The sequence below is a fragment of the Bombina bombina genome, chromosome 3 (genome assembly GCF_027579735.1).
Source record: "Bombina bombina isolate aBomBom1 chromosome 3, aBomBom1.pri, whole genome shotgun sequence".
In the NCBI taxonomy this organism is placed as follows: Eukaryota; Metazoa; Chordata; class Amphibia; order Anura; family Bombinatoridae; genus Bombina; species Bombina bombina.
Window position 1 is genome coordinate 1,157,641,260 of NC_069501.1, and position 21,786 is coordinate 1,157,663,045.

Genomic DNA, 21,786 nt, shown 5'->3' on the forward strand with positions numbered 1-21,786 from the left:
AAAAAGTTTCTTGATTCCTCAGACAAGGGTCACCTTTTTAGGTTTCCAGATAGATTCAGTGTCCATGACTCTGTCTCTAACAGACAAATTGGTTGCAGCCTGTCGGCACCTTCAGTCTCAGTCATTCCCTTCAAAGGCTATGTGCATGGAAGTTTTAGGCCTCATGACTGCAGCATTGGACGTGATTCCTTTTGCTTGTTTTCACATGAGACCTCTCCAGCTTTGTATGCTGAATCAGTGGTGCAGGGATTATACAAAGATATCACAGTTAATATCCTTAAATCCCAATGTTCGACACTCTCTACCATGGTGGTTAAATCCCCAGCGTTTAGTTCAAAGGGCTTCCTTTGTTCGGACAACCTGGAATGTGATCACTACAGATGCAAGTCTTTCAGGTTGGGGAGCTGTTTGGGGATCTCTGACAGCACAAGGGGTTTGGAAATCTCAAGAGGCGAGATTACCAATCAATATTTTAGAACTCCATGCAATTCTCAGAGCTCTTCAGTTTTGGCCTCTATTGAAGAGAGAACCATTCATTTGCTTTCAGACAGACAATATCACAACTGTGGCATATGTCAATCATCAATGTGGGACTCACAGTCCCCAAGCAATGAAAGAAGTATCTCGGATACTTGCTTGGACGGAATCCAGCTCCTGTCTAATCTCTGCGGTGCATATCCCATGTGTAGACAATTGGGAGGCGGATTATCTCAGCCTTCAGACTTTACATCCAGGGGAGTGGTCTCTCCATCCAGATGTATTTTCTCAGATTGTTCAGATGTGGGGTCTTCCAGAGATAGATCTCATGGCCTCTCATCTAAACAAGAAACTTCCCAGATACCTGTCCAGGTCCAGGGATGTTCAGGCGGAAGCAGTAGATGCGCTGACACTTCCTTGGTGTTATCATCCTGCTTACATTTTTCTGCCTCTAGTTCTTCTTCCAAGAGTGATACCCAAAATCATCATGGAACAATCGTTTGTGTTGCTGGTGGCTCCAGCATTGCCACACAGGTTTTGGTATGCAGATCTTGTTCGGATGTCGGTTGCCAACCTTGGCCACTTCCGTTAAGGCCGGACCTTATGTCTCATGGTCCATTTTTCCATCAGGATTTCAAATCATTAAATTTGAAGGTATGGAAATTGAACGCTTAGTACTAAGTCATAGAGGTTTCTCTGACTCAGTGATTAACACTATGTTACAAGCTTGTAAATCTGTCTGTCTGTAGAAAGATTTATTATCGAGTTTGGAAGACCTACATTTCCTTGTGTTCTTCTCATAAATTCTCTTGGCATTCTTTTAGAATTCCTAGAATTCTACAGTTTCTTCAGGATGGTTTGGATACAGGTTTGTCTGCAAGTTCCTTGAAGGGACAAATCTCGGCCCTTTCTTTTTTTTCACAGAAAGATGGCTAAACTTCCTGATATTCACTGTTTTGTACAGGGTTTAGTTCATATTAAGCCCATTATTAAATCAATTTCTCCTCCTTGGAGTCTTAATTTGGTTTTGAAGGCGTCACAGGCTCCTCCATTTGAGCTTATGCATTCTTTGGACATTAAACTTCTTTCTTGGAAAGTGTTGTTCCTTTTGGCCATCTCTTCTGCTAGAAGAATTTCTGAGCTATCTGCTCTTTCTTGTGAATCTCCTTTTTTGATTTTTCATCAGGATAAGGCGGTTTTGCGGACTTCATTTAAATTTTTGCCTAAAGTTGTGAATTCTAACAACATTAGTAGGGAAATTGTTGTCCCTTCCTTGTGTCCTAATCCTAAGAATTCTTTGGAAAGATCCTTACATTCTTTGGATGTGGTAAGAGCTTTGAAATATTATGTTGAAGCTACTAAAAATTTCAGGAAGACTAGTCTATTTGTTATATTTTCTGGTCCTAGGAAAGGTCAGAAGGCCTCTGCTATTTCCTTGGCTTCTTGGTTAAAGCTTTTGATTCATCAAGCTTATTTGGAGTTGGGTCAGGCCCCGCCTCAGAGAATTACAGCTCATTCTAGTCGATCAGTCTCCACTTCGTGGGCTTTTAAGAATGAAGCTTCAGTTGATCAGATTTGCAAAGCAGCAATTTGGTCTTCTTTGCATACATTTGCTAAATTCTACCATTTTGATGTATTTGCTTCTTCAGAAGCAGTTTTTGGTAGAAAGGTACTTCAGGCAGCTCTTTCAGTTTGATTCTTCTGCTGATGTTTTAAGTTTTTCTTTTCATTATGAGAATAACTTATATTTTGGGTTGTGGATTATTTTTTCAGCGAGAAATGGTTGTTTATTTTTATCCCTCCCTCTCTAGTGACTCTTGAGTGGAGTTCCACATCTTGGGTATTGATATCCCATATGTCACTAGCTCATGGACTCTTGCCAATTACATGAAAGAAAACATAATTTATGTAAGAATTTACCTGATAAATTCATTTCTTTCATATTGGCAAGAGTCCATGAGGCCTACCCTTTTTATGGTGGTTATGATTTTTTCGTAAAAAGCACAATTATTTCCAAATTCCTTTGTTGATGCTTTTTATTCCTTTCTTTATCACCCCACTTCTTGGCTATTCGTTAAACTGAATTGTGGGTGTGGTGAGGGGTGTATTTATAGGCATTTTGAGGTTTGGGAAACTTTGCCCCTCCTGGTAGGATTGTATATCCCATATGTCACTAGCTCATGGACTCTTGCCAATATGAAAGAAATGAATTTATCAGGTAAATTCTTACATAAATTATGTTTTTTTTTACCTACTCCTTCCATTTCAAAGCAAATTTACCAAGTACACCTGGCAGCATAAATCTCATGTGCTGGCGTAACTGCGGGCACATTAGAGACTCTATGCACATTTGGTGGGAATGTCCCAAACTTAGACCTCTATGGAATACCTGTTTTCTTGTACTATCCAAAATGGGTATACCTTTACCCAAAACACCTGCCCTTGCTCTCCTTCATATTGCTGCCCCTAATCTGCCCCTAACATCGCTGACACCTACATAATATTTATTAACCCGTAATCTGCCCCCCCCAACGTCGCCGCCACCTTACACTTATTAACCCCTAATCTGCCGACCGGACATCGCCGCTACTATAATAAAGTTATTAACCCCTAAACCGTTGCACTCCTGCCTCGCAAACCCTATAATAAATAGTATTAACCCCTAATCTGCCCCCCCCAACATCGCCGCCACCTAACTTCAAGTATTAACCCCTAATCTGCCGACCGGACCTCGCCGCTACTCTAATAAATGTATTAACCCCTAAAGCTAAGTCTAACCCTAACCCTAATACCCCCCTAAATTAAATATAATTTTAATCTAACGAAATAAATTAAATCTTATTAACTAAAGTATTCCTATTTAAATCTAAATACTTACCTGTAAAATAAACCCTAAACTAGCTACAATATAACGAATAATTATATTGTATCTATTTTAGGATTTATATTTATTTTACAGGCAACTTTGTATTTATTTTAACTAGGTACAATAGCTATTAAATAGTTATTTACTATTAAATAGCTACCTAGTTAAAATAATTACAAAATAACAAGTTACAATTAAACCTAACACTACACTATCAATAAATTAATTAGATAAATTACCTACAATTACCTACAATTAAATAAACTAAACTAAATTACAAAAAAAACAAACACTAAATTACAGAAAATAAAAAAATATTACAAGAATTTTAAACTAATTACACCTACTCTAAGCCCCCTAATAAAATAAAAAAAAAAAAATAATAAAGGTCCCTACCCTATTCTAAATTAAAAAGTAATCAGTTCTTTTTAAAGTAATCAGTTCTTTTATCAGCCAATCGGAATTAAGGTAGGAAAAATCTGACTGGCTGATTCAATCAGCCAATCAGATTGATCTTGCATTCCATTGGCTGATCGGAACAGCCAATAGAATGCAGCTCAATCTGATTGGCTGATTACTTTTTTCCTACCTTAATTCCGATTGACTGATAGAATCCTATCAGAATTGGAGGGACGCCATCTTGGATGACGTCACTTAAAGGAATATTCATTCGGCGAGTAGGCGTCGGTTGAAGAGGATGGCTCCACGTCGGCTGCTTTGAAGATGGCTCCGCTCCGGATGGATGAAGATTGAAGACGCCGCCTGGATGAAGACTTCTATCGGATGGAAGACCTCTTCAGCGCCCCTTGGATGAAGACTTCTATCGGATGGAAGACATCTTCAGCGCCCCTTGGATGATGACTTCGGCCCAGCTGGGTGAACACGACTCAAGGGGGGTAGTGTTAGGTTTATTTAAGGGCGGTTTGGGTGGGTTAGAGTAGGGGTATGTGGGTGGTGGGTTTTAATGTTGGGGGGTTGTATTTTTTTTACAGGCAAAAGAGCTGATTACTTTGGGGCATGCCCCACAAAAAGACCTTTTAAGGGCTGGTAAAAGAGCTGATTACTTTTTAATTTAGAATAGGGTAGGGACCTTTATTATTTTGTTGTTTTTTTTAATTTTATTAGGGGGCTTAGAGTAGGTGCAATTAGTTTAAAATTCTTGTAATATTTTTTTATTTTCTGTAATTTAGTGTTTGTTTTTTGTAATTTAGTTTAGTTTATTTAATTGTAGGTAATTGTAGGTAATTTATTTAATTTATTGATAGTGTAGTGTTAGGTTTAATTGTAACTTAGGTAAGGATTTATTTTACAGTTAATTTTGTAATTATTTTAAATAGGTAGCTATTAAATAGTAAATAAATATTTAATAGCTATTGTACCTAGTTAAAATAAATACAAAGTTGCCTGTAAAATAAATATAAATCCTAAAATAGCTACAATATAATTATTCGTTATATTGTAGCTATATTAGGGTTTATTTTACAGGTAAGTATTTATTTTTAAATAGGAATACTTTAGTTAATAAGATTTAATTTATTTCGTTAGATTAAAATTATATTTAATTTAGGGGGGTGTTAGGGTTAGGGTTAGATTTAGCTTTAGGGGTTAATACATTTATTAGAGTAGCGGCAAGGTCTGGTCGTCAGTTTAGGGGTTAATACTTGAAGTTAGGTGGTGGCGACGTTGGGGGGGCAGATTAGGGGTTAATACAATTTATTATAGGATTTGCGAGGCGGGAGTGCGGCGGTTTAGGAGTTAATAACTTTATTATAGTAGCGGCGAGGTCTGTTCGGCAGATTAGTGGTTAATACGTGTAGTTAGGTGGCGGCGACATTGGGGGGGCAGATTAGGGTTAATAAATATTATGTAGGTGTCGGCGGTGTAAGAGGCAGCAGATTAGGGGTTCATAGGGATAATGTAGGTGGCGGCGATGTGCGGTCGGCAGATTAGGTGTTAAAAATATTTATTATAGTGGTGGCGATGTGGGGGGACCTCGATTTAGGGGTACATAGTTAGTTTATGGGTGTTAGTGTACTTTAGGGCACAGTAGTTAAGAGCTTTATAAACCGGCGTTAGCCCATAAAGCTCTTAACTACTGACTTTTTTTGGCGTTAGGAGTCTTGTCGGTAGAGGGTCTACCGCTCACTTCAGCCAAGACTCCAAATACCAGCGTTAGGAAGATCCCATTGAAAAGATAGGATACGCAATTGGCGTAAGGGGATCTGTGGTATGGAAAAGTCGCGGCTTGAAAGTGAGCGTTAGACCCTTTCCTGCCTTACTCTAAATACCAGCGGGCGGCCAAAAGCAGCGTTAGGAGCCCTTAACGCTGCTTTTGACGGCTAACGCAGAACTCTAAATCTAGGTGATTGTTTTGTAGAGTGATTAAAGTGGAATGGGCAGTTTCCACAGTCTGCACGAGCACAGAGAAAATGTTACCAGTAGCTGTTCCAAGATTTTGAGAAACTGTATTGCAACTGCCAAGGATACGTGCAGCTGGCACTGAAAGAGATACTACAACGATATGGATCAAGTTGGCAAATCTCCCAAAGGAGTGAATATGTTTGCGTACACTGAAACAGATGCCGTACGCATTGCTACCTTTACGAGGGGATCCAGGAACTTTCTAAGAGCAAACCCCATTGATATGTTCACTAAACAATAAGAAAAATTAAGGCATAAAAACACGTCTTGGGACCTTCATGCGACCACATTAGCAGAATACTATCTGGTGCAACGAATGCCGAGAGAATTTAGAATGAGCACTTGCCCTACTCTGTTGAAAAACTATAAGGAATATTGTGTTAAATTCGAGGCAATCATCAACAAGTGCTCCTTTGATTTAATAGTACATACGGTTGAATCATTACTTAAAGAAATTACTTAACAGGAAGCGGAGTTAGCCTCTACAAAAGAAGAACTGTCCACACTGATTACGGTGGAAGATATGGATAATCTGATAAGACAAACTGATGATAAGATAAAGCGCCTACAAGAAGAACTAAAGGAAAGAAAACATACAAAGTTTATACGAGACGAACAGGATTACTTACAAGATAGAGTCTACAGATTACGACAGGGTTCCCATTGCAAACCGAGGTAAACAACAAAAAGTAAAGCGGGGAACCAATCAGCATCAAAAGAAAAGCCCACGGGACCCGGAAGGGGAGACGGCTTCCGAGACTACATCGAGTTCCACAAGTCTGAGTGGAGAAGAAAGAGACGGAGAGCCGGAAGGAAACACAAAAGCAAAACAAATGCCAGAGGGAAGATCCAACAGGCGAGGTCGCTGGAACCAGAGACATCCACATTAGTTAACATCTCAAGTACTGCATTGGAAGATGGTGAGCTATCATTGCTAAACAGGGGACTGTCTTTTTGCCCAAGTGTACAAACTGACTTTTTTTAAATTAGCAAAGATTTAAACAGGTTATATCGTAACATCAAGTTAAAGGTACAGTTTGCAGGCGAAGAGAATAATTGGACTGCCCAAGATAAAGGGAATGATCAGTGGACTTTAAAGAACCTAGGTCTTAGAAAAAAGAGCACGTATAACTCTGTTTTGCGTAATGATAGTGTTAATACTTTTCTCTAATTAGTGAATATGGATGTAAATAAAATAAGGAAACAAGCAGATAAAAACAGTGTTAATTTGCCTAGTAACATTACTAAAAATGAGAAAAAATCATTACAAACTTTGAAAAGTAAGCTTAATCAAATCATATTGAAGGGGCAGACAAGGGGGCGCATCTGTCATAATGGACAGAAAATATTATATAGATGAGATTAACCAGCAGCTCAGTGACATTGACACATATAGACAATTGGAACAAAATCCAGTAATAAAATACAGAGAGAGCTGTTGACCTGTCTGGAGGGAGCAGTCAGGATTGGTATCACTGATGTAAAACTTAAGGATTTTTTATACAACAAAGAGCCCCGGACACCAGTATTTTATACGGTTCCTAAGATACACAAAAATCTTGCTGCCCCTCCAGGCAGGCCTATAATCTCAAGTGTGGACTCAGTATTCTCTAATGTGTCCATATTTATTGATAAATTATTGCAAACAGAGGTAATAAAATGTAGTTCTTACATCAATGACACAGGAGATTTTCTTCAAAAGGCCAAGGAATTGGCTTTACCAAATGACAGGTTTATCATGTATACACTAGATGTTAAGAGCCTGTATACATGCATTAAGCATGAAACAGGCATAGGTATTATCAAGAGAGTGCTCAGTGTAGATAAGGGTTTGTCAGAACAACAATGCATGTTTAAAGAGGAGCTTTTAAGGCTCATTTTGTACTGGAATTATTTTATTTTCCAAGATGACTGGTATATCCAGATAAAGGGAACAGCCATGGGGTCTAATGTTGCCCCATCATATGCCAACCTATTTATGAATATAGTAGAAGAAAAGATCATCTATGAGAATAATTTGTTTAAATTATATGGGCGCGCTTGGTGGCGCTATATAGATGATGTGTTTGGCGTATGGTGGGTAACATAGACTCCCTAACTAAGTATGTTGCTGAACTAAATGTGGCTGTCAGAGGCTTGGAATTTACATTAAATTTTAGTGAAGAAAGTATAGTGTTCCTGGACACCAGAGTTTATAAAAGAGGTACTAAATTAGAGTTTGATTTATTCACAAAAGAGACTGACAGGAACACACTTTTACAATACAATAGCTTCCATCCTCGGAATTTGGTAAAATCACTCCCAAAAAATCAACTGATAAGGGTACAGAGGATAGTCACTGAACCACAAAATTTGATTAAAAGATCTCAGGAAATGCAGAAGAAATTTCTTAACAGAGGGTACCCACAAGCTGTTCTAGACAAATGTAATCAAAACCTTGAAAAATTAACTCCAAAGGTAGATAATAAAAATAGAATGGTATTTTCATCCCAATATAGCATTCATGGTAACTTAATTGCTAAAATTATAAATAAGCATTGGCCTATTATTCAAAAATGTAATAGTCAAGTTAAGGAGTTTCAAGAAAAACCAATCATCGCATATAGGGTTAGGAATTTGAGGGATTACTTTGTTAGCTCTGATATAGGCCCATCAAAACAGAAAGAACAGAGGTATTTAGGTAAAAGGAACTTTGGTTGTTTCCCTTGTTTGGGATGTATGAGCTGTAGCTCAATCAAAGGAAAAGATTTTTTTCATCCAAGAAGTAGTCAAAAATTAACTATAAGAAATTTTTTCACATGTGAGACAACATTTGCTGTCTATTTAATCAAGTGTCCCTGTTCCCTCGTCTATATTGGTGAGACGGTGAGAAAAGTCAGAGATAGAATGAGCCAGCACCGCTACAATATTAGATGTGGAGACAGGGAAGCACCAGTATCTAACCATTTTTTGGAAAAAGGACATAGTATTAGTCAGTTAAGGTGGCAAATAATTGATCATGTGGGCCCTCAGAGGGAGATGACCGTGAAAAGCTACTTAAAAAGAAAGAAATGTATTGGATAAATAGACTAGGAACTTTGATACCATATGGAATGAATAGGGACTTTGATTGGTCAGTATTCTGGTAAATTGTGAATATCTTTCTTTAAAAAAATAATCATATTTTTTTGATGAAACATAAACATAGGTTAGTAATGATGGTAAATTGTAAATAAATAGCTTGGTTATTTATTTGAGAAAAATTTAAAAGGACAATAATATAAATGAAATGATTGCCTTTAAATGTTTAATGTATTAAGGTGTGTAAATAGTTAAAAACACATGGTGACGCTAGAGAGAGATTTTGAAAATGGCGCCAAACCTATTAGCTTTAAAAACAGGCATTTCAGTGTACTATGTGTATAGCATGATTAAGTGATATCTATCACGAAACGTTGCTTTTTTTTCAAATAAAGACTTTTTATAATATATCTGGTGCTGTGGACACATTCTTTTGTAGAGTGATTAAAGTGGAATGGGCAGTTTCCACAGTCTGCACGAACACAGAGAAAAAGTTACCAGCAGCTGTTCCAAGATTTTGAGAAAATATATCTGTATATAAGGTAATGGGGAGGGGTCAGTGTGTGTATGAGACAGAGGTAACCTCTCTATAATATTATATATCTGTATATAAGGTACTGGGGAAGGGGCTGCGTGTGTGTGAGACAGAGGGAACCTGTCTATAATATTATATATCTGTATATAAGGTACTGGGGAGGGGGCTGCGTGTGTGTGAGACAGAGGGGACCTCCCTATAATATATATCTGTATATAAGGTACTGGGGAGGGGGCTGCGTGTGTGGGAGACAGAGGGAACCTCTCTATAATATTATATATCTGTATATAAGGTACTGGGGAGGGGGCTGCATGTGTGTGTGTGACAGAGGGGACCTCCCTATAATATATATCTGTATAAAAGGTACTGGGGAGGGGCTGTGTGTGAGGCATATGGAACCTCTCTATGATATTATATATCTGTATATAAGGTACTGGGGAGGGGGCTGCGTGTGTGTGTGTGTGTGACAGAGGGGACCTCCCTATAATATATTTCTGTATATAAGGTACTGGGGAGGGGCTGTGTGTGAGGCATAGGGAACCTCTACATTGTGTTAAATTTGTATTAATTAGGTTTTGGCGGGGGTTAGACCTCTCTATAGTGATGTCGCCAAAAGTTCTGCCGCAAATAGTTCGCAGCGAACATAGCATGTTCGCGTTCGCAGCGGACGGCGAACATATGCGATGTTCGATTCGCCCCCTATTCGTCATCATTGAGTAAACTTTGACCCTGTAGCTCACAGTCACAAGACACATTCCAGCCAATCAGCAGCAGACACTCCCTCCCAGACCCTCCCACCTCCTGGACAGCATCCATTTTAGATTCATTCGGAGACTGCATTCTTAGTGAGAGGAGGGACAGTGTAGCTGCTGCTGATTTAATAGGGAAATTGATAGCTAGGCTAGTGTATTCAGTGTCCACTACAGTCCTGAAGGACTCATCTGATCTCTGCTGTAAGGACAGCACCCCAAAAAGCCCTTTTTAGGGCTAGAACATCAGTCTGCTTTTTTTTTTTCCCCTGTGTAATCTAATTGCAGCCTGCCTGCCAGCTCAGGCTCACAGCGTATACTGTGCCCACTTGCCCAGTGCCACCACTCATATCTGGTGTAACAGTAGTGTACATTTAAAAAAAAACAAAAAACTTTTTTTAATTTGAAATAATAGCAGTCATTTTCCCTCACACGTGTGCGTTTCAGGTCCTGCCAGGGCACAGTGTGACACCAGTGCAAGTCATATCTGCTAAAACAGTAGTGTACATAAAAAAACAAACAAAAAAAAAACTTTTTTTAATTTGAAATAATAGCAGTCAGTTTCCTTCACACGTGTGCGTTTGAGGTCCTGCCAGGGCACAGTATGACACCAGTGCAAGTCATATCTGCTAAAACAGTAGTGTACATACATTTAAAAAAAAAAAACTTTTTTATTGTGAAATAATAGCAGTCAGTTTCCCTCACACGTGTGCGCTCCAGGTCCTGCCAGGGCACAGTGTCACACCAGTGCAAGTCATATCTGCTAAAACAGTAGTGTACATTTAAAAAAAAAAAAAAAACCCTTACACTACCTGAACGATACAACATCATACTTGATGTTTTAAAGCACGTTATTCCAAACATTTTAGGAATGTTAGGTGATTTATGCCCTTTATGGATTAAAACCAGACTCTGCATCAACTATGTAATTTTCCATGGGAGTTTGCCATGGATCCCCCTCTGGCATACCACAGTCCAGGTGTTAGTCCCCTTGAAACAACTTTTCCATCACTTTTGTGGCCAGAAAGAGTCCCTGTGGGTTTTAAAATTCGCCTGCCTATTGAAGTCTATGGCGGTTCGCCCGGTTCGCGATCTTTTGCGGAAGTTCGCGTTCGCAAAATTTTAGGTTTCGCTACATCACTACCTCTCTATAGTACTGTATATATCTACATGAGATGCACTAGGAGGGGAGCAGCAATGTTCTACTGGGAGCTAGCTGAACATGTTGGGTGAGCCAATTACAAGAGGCATATATGTGCCTCCACCAATCTTCAGCTAAATCCCAGTAGTCCATTGCTGCTCCTGAACCTACCCAGGTATGCTTTTCAACAAATGATAGGAAGTGAATTAAGCAACTTAGATAATAGAAGTAAATTGTAATGAATGGTGTTTAAAATTGTATGTTTATTTTGATTCATTAAAGTAACAGTAAAGTCATAATTAGACATTCATGATTTAGACAGAGCATAACATTTTAAACAACTTTCCAATTTACTTCTATTATTTAATTTTCTTACTTCTCTTGTTATCCTTTGCTGAAAGGTCTAGGTAAGCTCAGGAGCAGCAAATAACCTAGGTTCTAGCTACTGATTGGTGGCTGCATATATATACCGATTGTCATTAGCTCACCCATGTGTTCACTTAGTAACCAGTAGTGCATTGCTGCTCCTTCAGCAAATGATACCAAGAGAATGAAGCAAATTTGATAATAGAAAGTAAACTGGAAAGTTGTTTAAAATTGTTCTGCCTAAATCATTAAAGAAATTGTTTGGGTTTCATGTTCCTTTAAAGTTTAATTTTAAATTTACTCTCCCTTTAAAATTGATTTCTCTAAACCTGCACTGGTTTCAGTGAAAATGGAGATAGTTTTATCTTTATTTAGTATAGACGCCTACTTATAGGATCATGAATCTCTTATTTAAAGGAAATTACACAAATGAATGATTTTTACCTCTTTAGCTGCCAGTAACAAGTGATTTTACCCCCTTGTTTGCCCCTCATTACTTTCTGCTCCATACTGTAGTGCATATAGGCATGGGGATTATTTTTTTTTCTTGGCATAAGCACTTGCTAATTTACAATATTTAGTTCTTATTAAAAATATTTAAGAAAAAACTGTCTCTTTATATGGCAATTAAAAACATGGTGGGGGAGGGGCAAGGGAGGTGGGAAGGCAATAGGGTGGAGGAGAGGCAGAGGAGGTAGGTAGGTGGGGCAAAGAGGGGGTGGGGGGCCCTGCCACACTTTTGCCAGGGGGCCCTGGTTGGTCTCAGTCCGCCCCTGATATGTTTACCTTACTTAAAACTGTAATTGACAAGAAACAGTACTTTAGGATCTGCGAGTCCTCGCCTTTATTCTATGTCTAACTTTGTTATATGACAATTTCCGTTTAAATAAATACAATTTTCAAGAGAAAAAAAAAGGAAGTTAAAGCCCAACTTTGTTACAACTTATGAATTAAACACCATCTAAAGTATCACTAAAATTCCGAATCTGTTTTTATTGAGTAGCGTTTACCATTACTTTAATTCTACTGTTTATCCACTGATAAGCAACATTAACAAAATTGTTTTCACCCTTTTTTTTATCAGCAAGAGTGCCACTCCATGCATAACAAACATATGTCAATAACAAGAGGCATTTGTGCATGGCCTCCGATCACCAGCTAGCAACCAATTGCTGCTCCTTTTCAACACACATTACCAAGTGAATGGAGAAAATTTGATGTTAGAAGTAAATTTTAAAAGTCTCTTAAAATTCTAATTTTCACTTTTATGTTCCTTTAACATGCTTTTACTTTCCTTTTAATTCTAATCAAATTATGTACCAGTGTCTAAAAAAGAAACCTAACAGTTCTAATTTCTATATAATGGTTTGTCTGTCTTGCATTTCAGATACTTGTTTACTGTACAACAATTTTATAGTGCTATTTATAGCATTAATTAGCCAATATGTGGCTTTCAGAAATATCATATTGTCAAATTATATCATATTTTATACCTTTATTAAACCTAATTTTGGTAGATTTTAATTTTACAGTTACATCAGTATAAACTAATACACTCTCTACATATTTCAGCTAAATCCATTGTAACAATTTTAGTAGCAGAAGGTGATGCTACATTAAGGGTTGATCAGTTTACCTGCATGGCATGTCTGAAATAATTTATAATCAAAGACAAAAGAAGCCAGCTAAAGTTACCATGGAAACAGTGAATTTTTTTTGAATAAAAGTCAAAGAACATACATGTATCTAATTTTGCAGTAAACAGCATGTTTAGTACCTCCATTTTTTTGCTGCTCTTTAAACACCTGGGGCCCCATTACATATGCGGCGTCGACCGCAAAAGCCGTTTTTTGCGTGGGTTTGGTATCCTATATAGAGCGCCGCATATAAATGCGGCACTTATATTTCACCCGTTAGCTGAAATTTTTACTCCCATAGGCTAACATGGGACTGCGTCGCAAATCAGTATCCAATATCCAGCGCAAGGACTTATGTGGCGAAAATGGAGAAATCTTACTCCATTTTTACCTCGCCATAAAAGGCAACCGTAACAGGCCTTGCGCCGAGTATGGGAGCACCATAACTCACGAATATGCCTGCAAAAATAAACTAACACCTAACGCATGCGCAATGTCTATCTACCTGTCAACCGCAATCCCCCACCGCAAAAACTAATAAAGTGTATTAACCCCTATATCCGCCATCAAACCCACACCGCAAGTAATAACTGAATTATTAACCCCTAAATCCTCCAACCCCAACATCGCAAACTACCTATTAAAACTATTAACCCCTAATCCACCATTAACCCACAACACAATAAACCTATTAAAACTATTAACCCCTAAATCTCCAAAGCCCAAAATGCAATAAACCCATTAAAACTATTAACCCCTAATCTGCCAAAACCCACAATGCAATAAACCTATTAAAACTATTAACCTCTAAACCGCCAAAGTCCACAACACAATAAACCCATTAAAGTATTAACCCCTAAAACGACAAAGCCCCCAACGCAATAAATCTAACCCCTAACCTAACCCCCCCTAACCTAACACCCCCTAAATGAACCCAAATTACCTAATTTACAAAATACTAAAGTTACTATTAAATTAAAAAAACCTAACACTACTTTAAAAATACAAATAAACTAAGTATAAATTAAAGGGACAGTCTAATAATAATTCTGGAGTAGACTGTCCCTTTAAGCTACAATTACAGAAAATAAAAAAACTAAGATTACAGAAAATAATAAAGAAAATTACCAAATTTTACAAAAATTATACCTAATCCATATGAAAATAAGAAAGCCCCCTCTTTGTATCACTCTTTAGATACAACCCCAGAAGAAAATATAAATCAATGGTTTGGTTACTGCTAGCCTAATTTCAAGAGTACACATGGGTGTATATCATCTGGCCTTGAGACTTTATCTACCATAACATTATTATTTAATTGCTTTAAGGGACACTGAACCTAAATTTTTTCTTTCATGATTCCGATAGAGCATGGAATTTTAAGCAACTTTCTAATTTACTCCTATTGTCAGATTTTCTTCATTCTCTTGGTATCTTTATTTGAAATGCAAGAATGTAAGTTTAAATGCCGGCCCATTTTTGTGAACAACCTGGGTTGCTCTTGCTGATTGTTGGATAAATTCATCCACCAATAAAAAAGTGCTGTCCATAGTCTGAAACAAAAAAAAAGCTTAGATGCCTTCTTTTTAAATAAAGATAGCAAGAGAGACGGAGAAAAAAATTGATAATAGGAGTAAATTACAAAGTTGCTTAAAATTGCATGTTCTATATGAATCACAAAAGAAAAAAATTTGGGTTCAGTGTCCCTTTAAGCACTTTAGCCTGTATGAGACAATCACATGTTTATTCAACATTTATCTGTAATTCTACAGCCATTGGTTCTTTTGGAATATCGCAACATTGCTAACTCCATCTCCTCATAGACTTCTGAGGGGCGCGCTAAAAAATCATTTTCTTATGTATTGCCTGATGCTAAGCCGAAACTGTACTAGATCAACTGCTGTGAAGCCGAAGGTGCGTTAGGAATACTTTAAATTCCTTTGTTGTTCATCTAGGAGAAAATGGTCTATTTTATTTTTTATTAGATATTTCTATATATATATCTGTATATATTTTTGTAAAATATATATCTATACCTTTATCTATATGAATATATACAGATACACAGTACACACATATATATGTATATAAAGAACATTTTCTTGTAAGTAAAGAACATTGGAATTGAAAGAATTTATATTAAAAAGCATTTTAAAATGTATTAAAATTGTTCAAGGTATTTGGGAAAGCACAAAAGTCTATATCACATATGTGTGAAGTGAGTTAATAATATGTGGGAGCTAAGAGTCACCCCCCCCCCTAATCCTTTTAGTTATCCTTATGGTAGCATGAGAATAATCATAAATATAAAACAAACTCTGCCATGCAGAGGCAACGGTAACTTACAGAGGAGTTGAAATGTTCCAGTGCTGGCCCTAAGGGAGCTGCTTCTCAGAGTGTCGAAAACCACTATGCGGTATCAATCTGATCTGTAGGCAGTCCTCTCCCCACCTTCAGCATATCACTTCCTCCAAATGTTTCCAACCGTTTCCCATTCGGCTCAGTATGATTACTCTCTAGCGGGGGGGGCGTGACCTTTACTTTAACGCTCCAATCAAATGACCTGGCTTGATGGGTTACACAAACACTTAGTCCTTTTAAACAAAGTGATCCATGCTCAGCTGGCAAATCCACAATAGTGAGAGAACAGGAGCACCAAAATCTGTTTTCTGTGTTATTTGTACTCAAAGGGGCATATTTATCAAGTTCCGATTAGAGCAGTTATGAAGACCGCTGCTCCATAACCTGTCCGCCTGCTCTGAGCAGGCGGACAAATATCGCCGGAAATCAACCTGATCAAGTACGATCAGGTTGATTGACACCCCCCTGCTGTCGGCCATTGGCCGCGAGTCTGCAGGGGGCGGCATTGCACCAGCAGCTCTTGTGAGCTGTTGGTGCAATGCTGAATACGGCGAGCGTATTGCTCGCCGTATTCAGCGAGGTCTGGCGGATCTGATCTGCATTGTCGGATCAGGTCCGCCAGACCTTGATAACTTGGGGCCAAAGTCTCTCTTTGGTATGTGAATTGTGCCCTGCATTCATCTGCTGCCAAAATCTGTTTTCTGTGTTAATTTCACTAATGGTATAACCCCAGCTTTCCCCAAATTCTATTGTCTGTTATTTTTACTTATCTCACCCTGAATCAAACCTTCCCAGTTGGTCTTTTGACTGTCTTTGATCATGTCATTGCCTACTTTATTGCAATCAGCTGAATGCTGTGGCCTATAAATTTAACAATGCTAAGGGGAAGCAATGCAAGGGTTAGCAATGTAGGTTAGATAGAAATAGTGTAACATCATATGTTCACAACTCTTAAGTGAACATTTATAAGTGAGACATTAACAATTGGGCAAAAGAATTAGACAATACTTGAACAAGGAGTGGACAAGGGATAAGGCAAGTCCTGTTGTAACACTGTGTTCTATTATTATTATTATTATTATACTTTATTTATGAAGCGCCATCATATTCTGCAGCGCTGTCCATGGATACAGATCATGTAAATAAAACAATAGTATAAAACTTCTAAGACTAAGAGACAGGACAGAATTTAAAAACATATACAGGAGGAATTGAGGGCCCTATTCCAGTGGGAACTTTCAATCTAGAAGGGTAGGAGGTTGAGAAACAGGAGGTGAGGACTGCAAGATTGAGAAAGATGTTAATGCAGAGTTATAGGAGGGAAATGTTGTTAGGTAAAATTAATATTATTGAGTTGGGTGGTAGGCTTCTCTGAACAGAAAAGTCTTCAGAGAGCATTTAAAAGAAGAAAGATTTGGGCAAAGCCTGACACGAGGGAGAGTGTTCCAGAGGGTAGGTGCTGCACGAAAGAAGTCCTGCAGTCTAGCATGAGAGGAGGTGATAGTTGCAGAAGCAAGGAGCAGGTCATTGTTGGATCTTAGTGGACGGGCTGGAGTATACTTGTTGATTAGAGAGGATAGGTAGAGGGGAGCGGAGTTGGTGAGCGATTTGTATGCAAGGGTGAGAATTTTGAATTTAATTCTGCTGTGTATGAGGAGCCAATGAAGGGACTCGCAGAGAGGTGCAGCAGATACAGAGCGACAGGAAAGGTGGATCAGCCTGGCAGAGGCATTTAGGATGGATTGAAAAGGGGAGAGGTGGGAAAGAGGAAAGCCAGTAAGTAGGTTATTGCAGTAGTCAATTCGGGAAATAACAAGGGAGTGGATTATTTGCTTTGTGGTGTTAGCGCACAGAAAAGGTTCAATCTTGGAAATGTTGCGAAGATGGTTACGGCAGGATGTAGAAAGCGATTGGATATGGGGGGTGAAGGATAGATTTGAGTCAAGTGTAACTCCGAAGTAGTGGACTTGGGGCGATGGGGAAATGGTGATGCCGTCAACAGGGATAGAGAAGTTACAGGTCGGTGTAGAGCTTGAGGGGGGATAAGAAGGAGCTCAGTCTTGGACATGTTAATCTTTAGGTGGTGAGAGGCCATCCAGGAAGAAATACCAGATAAGCAGTTGCTGACATGAGAAAGGACAGAGGGAGAGAGAGCAGGGGTGGAGAGGTAGATCTGGGTGTCATCAGCATTGAGGTGATATTTGAGGCCATAACTGTTAATAAGTTTACCCAGAGAGGAAGTATAAATGGAGAAGAGTAGAGGACCCAGAACAGATCCTTGAGGTACTCCAACTGACAGAGCCATTACAGAGGAGGAGTCATTGGCAAATAACACAGAGAAAGACCTGTGAGAAATAAAAGAGTGAAACCAGGAAAGAGCAGTGCCACAGAGGCCAAAAGAGCTAAGGGTCTGTAGGAGGAGGGGGTGGTCATCTGTGTCAAAGGCAGCTGAGAGGTCAAGTAGGATGAGTATGGAGTAGTGGCCAATATTTTTAGCAGAGAGAAGATTGTTTATAACCTTGGTAAGGGCAGTCTCAGTGTTTGGGGTGGAATCCGGATTGCAGGGGGTCAAGCAAGGAGTTGGCGGACAGGAAGTGGGTTAGGCGATTGCAAACTAGTTTTTCAAGGAGTTTTGATGTTAGTAGGAGCAGTGATATCGGGCGGTAGCTTTCAGGAGAATTAGGGAGGGTTTTTTGAGTATGGGAGTGACTATTGTATGTTTGAAAGAAGATGGGAATGAGCCGGTAGAAAGAGATAGGTTGAAGATGTGTGTAAGAGCAGGAGTGAGGGTAGAAGATAGGGAGGTTATTAGATGGGAAGGTATAGGGTCTAGTGGGCAGGTAGTGAGGCGTGAGGAAGATAGCAAGAAGGAAACTTCGTTCTCAGTGGCTGGATGGAGGATGCAGAGGGTGGCAGAGGGAGTAGCAGGGCCTGTTGATGGAGTATTGCAGGTTGGTGTTGGGATGTTGCTCCGGATAGAATGTGTTTTGTATAAAAAGTAGTCTGCCAAGTCTTGATCACTAAAGACAGATGAGGGGGGTGGAGCAGGAGGGTAGAGGAGAGAGTTAAAGGTGGAGAAGAGTCGTTTAGGGTTTGATGAAAGAGTAGATATAAGGGAGGAGAAGTAGGTTTTCTTGGCTAAGTGAAGTGCACAAGTGTATGAATGAAGCATAAACTTATAGTGTATTCACTGTTTGCTTAGTTTGTAATAATGCTCACTATATTCACATTCCTTTTTGCTACCTTTTGTCTCTTTAACAATCTAATTTATTCTATTACTCCTTCCCCCTCACCACATGCACTGTTCATCAACCCATCTCTCTTAACCTCACTTTTGTATTTATGAACTTCACACATTCCTAAAGACTCTCTCTCCCCCTTACACTTCAGCCCGAAAACAGTCTCATTACTGCAAATCTGCATCTCACCTCACGCCACTCTCCCTCTTGCTCACACTAGCTGCTGGTGACATCTCCCCTAATCCTGGTCCCCCACAACTTCCTAGCCTTGCACATCCACACGTGCCTTTTAACATTAATCTCATTCCTCTTGCATCTAAAACCACCACCCCCTTCACTTGTGCACTCTGGAACTCTCACTCTGTTTGCAACATGCTCACTTCTATCCATGATCTCTTTATCTCCCACTCTCTTAACCTTCTGGCTCTTACAGAAACCTGGCTCTATGCTTCAGACACAGCATCCACTGCTGCACTGTCACATGGGGGTCTCTATTTAAGCCACACTCCTAGGTCTGGCAATAGACAAGGAGATGGTGTTGGTATTTTACTTTCCTCTCGCTGTACCTTTCAACAAATACAGCCCTTCTCTTCCCGCACATTTTCTTCATTTGAAGCACACATGATTCATTTATTTTCTCCCCTCTCTATACGTGTTGCAATCATATACCGCCCCCTGGCTCCCAAACTCAATTTTTAGATTACTTTGCTGCCTGGCTTCCTTATTTCCTTTCCTCAGACACCCCTGTCCTCATTCTTGGTGACTTCAACATCCCTCTTGACAATCCCACTGCCACCTCTGCAAAACAACTTCTGCAACTCACTTCTTCTTTTGGCCTGTCACAATGGACTGACTCTCCCACTCACAAACATGGTCTCTCCCTTGATCTGATTTTCAGCTATCGATGCACTATCTCAAATTTCAAAAACTCCCCTTTTCCTCTTTCTGACCATCATCTCCTAACTTAAAAAACCACTTCCCTCCCTACAACCCCCCCTTCTTCTACCCCTTACACCAAACTTCACAGAAGCACTAAGTCATTAGATCAGCAACAGCTTGCTAGCTCTCTTGAACCTCTCCTCTTTTCCATCACCTCCTTTTCCTGCCCTGACCGATCTATCTGCCACTATATCTCCACCCTTACATCGGTCATTGACACCCTGGCCCCTCCTACCATACCACACTCTCATCTTCAGCCTTGGAATACTCCTCTGACACGGTACCTACGCAGATGTTCCCGTACTGCTGAGTGATACTGGAGGTAATCTTGGAGTTCAGCTGACATTCTTCACTACAAGTTCATCCTGAACTCCTACTATTCTGCCCTTAAACTTTATAAGCAACAATACTTCTCTAATCTCATCTCTAACCCAAAATGTCTGTTTTCAACGTTCAATACTCTTCTCCGCCCACCCCCACCTCCTAATACAACTTCTCTCTCAGCTCAAGATTTTGACAGCCACTTCAATAACAAAATTGACTCAATCAGAAATGAAATCACCTCTCAACTTACTACCAATCTCCCACCCCCTCAAAAGCTCACAATCATTCAAAACCCAAATACCCTTAAATTTAGCTCTTTTGCCCCTGTTACAGAGAAAGAAGTTTCTGCCCTTATACTGTCCTCCCACCTCACTACCTGTCCCCTTGACCCTATCCCCTCACAGCTACTCCCCTCCCTCTCTTCTACCCTCACCCCCATACTCGCACACATTTTCAACCTCTCCCTCAGCACTGATATATTTTGCTCATCTCTAAAACATGCACTGGTGACACCTATCCTCAAAAAACCTTCCCTCGATCCAACCTCCCCATCTAACTACCATCCTATTTCCCTACTACCTCTTGCCTCAAAGCTCCTTGAAAAGCTAGTATACGCACGTCTATCCCATTTCCTTACACTTTACTCTCTTCTTGACCCACTGATCCCACTGGATTTTGTCCCCATCACTCCACAGAGACAGCAATTGTCAAGGCTACCAATGACCTACTTACAGCAAAATCCAAAGGCCAATTCTCTCTGCTTATCCTGCTTGATCTGTCTGCAGCCTTTGACACTGTTGACCCCCCTCTTTTGCTCCAAACCCTCCAATCCTTCAACATCTGCAACACAGCTCTCTTGTGGTTCTCTTCCTATCTATCTAACCGTACCTTTAGTGTAGCCTTCTCTGGAGCATCCTCTGCCCTGTTACCACTTTCTGTTGGGGTACCTCAAGTCTCTGTCATCGGTCCACTTCTCTTCTCAATCTATACATCATCATTAGGTTCCTTAATAAAGTCCAACAGGTTTCAATATCATTTGTATGCCGATGACATCCAAATCTACCTCTCTGCACCAGACCTACCTCCTTCCTCACTAACCTGTGTCACTAACTGTCTTTCTCATATGTCATCTTGCATGTCCTCTCACTACCTTAAGCTAAATCTCTCCAAAACTTAGCTCCTTATTTTTCCACCTTCTTCCAAAATCTCCACCCCCAATTTTCTATAACTGTTGATAATTCCATCATTACCCCTACACCGCATGCCCGATGTCTTGGGGTCACACTTGACTCAGACCTTTCCTTCACTCCTCACATTCAGTCCTTGGCTAAAGCCTGTTGCTTCCACCTATTATTGTTAAGTATAGATAAACAATATTTATGGTGCGGCATGGGCAAGAGAAGCCGCGCAATTAACCCTCCTAAACTAGGAGGTATATTAAGATGTGAGGAGGGGGGGGAGGGGTGGTGGTTAGTTGAGCCAAGAATGCCTAACTCAAAACAAACAAGCTATAATGAGACAAGACAGCATATCTATGTGAAAAAATTTCGTGGACATACTGGGCTCCAGAGGGTACCCAAAAAAGAAAGGAACCAGTTCTTGTCGGGTTAACTTTATATCTAATATACTAGCAAACAAATAGCATTGGCGTATAGTATTATAAGGGGGATT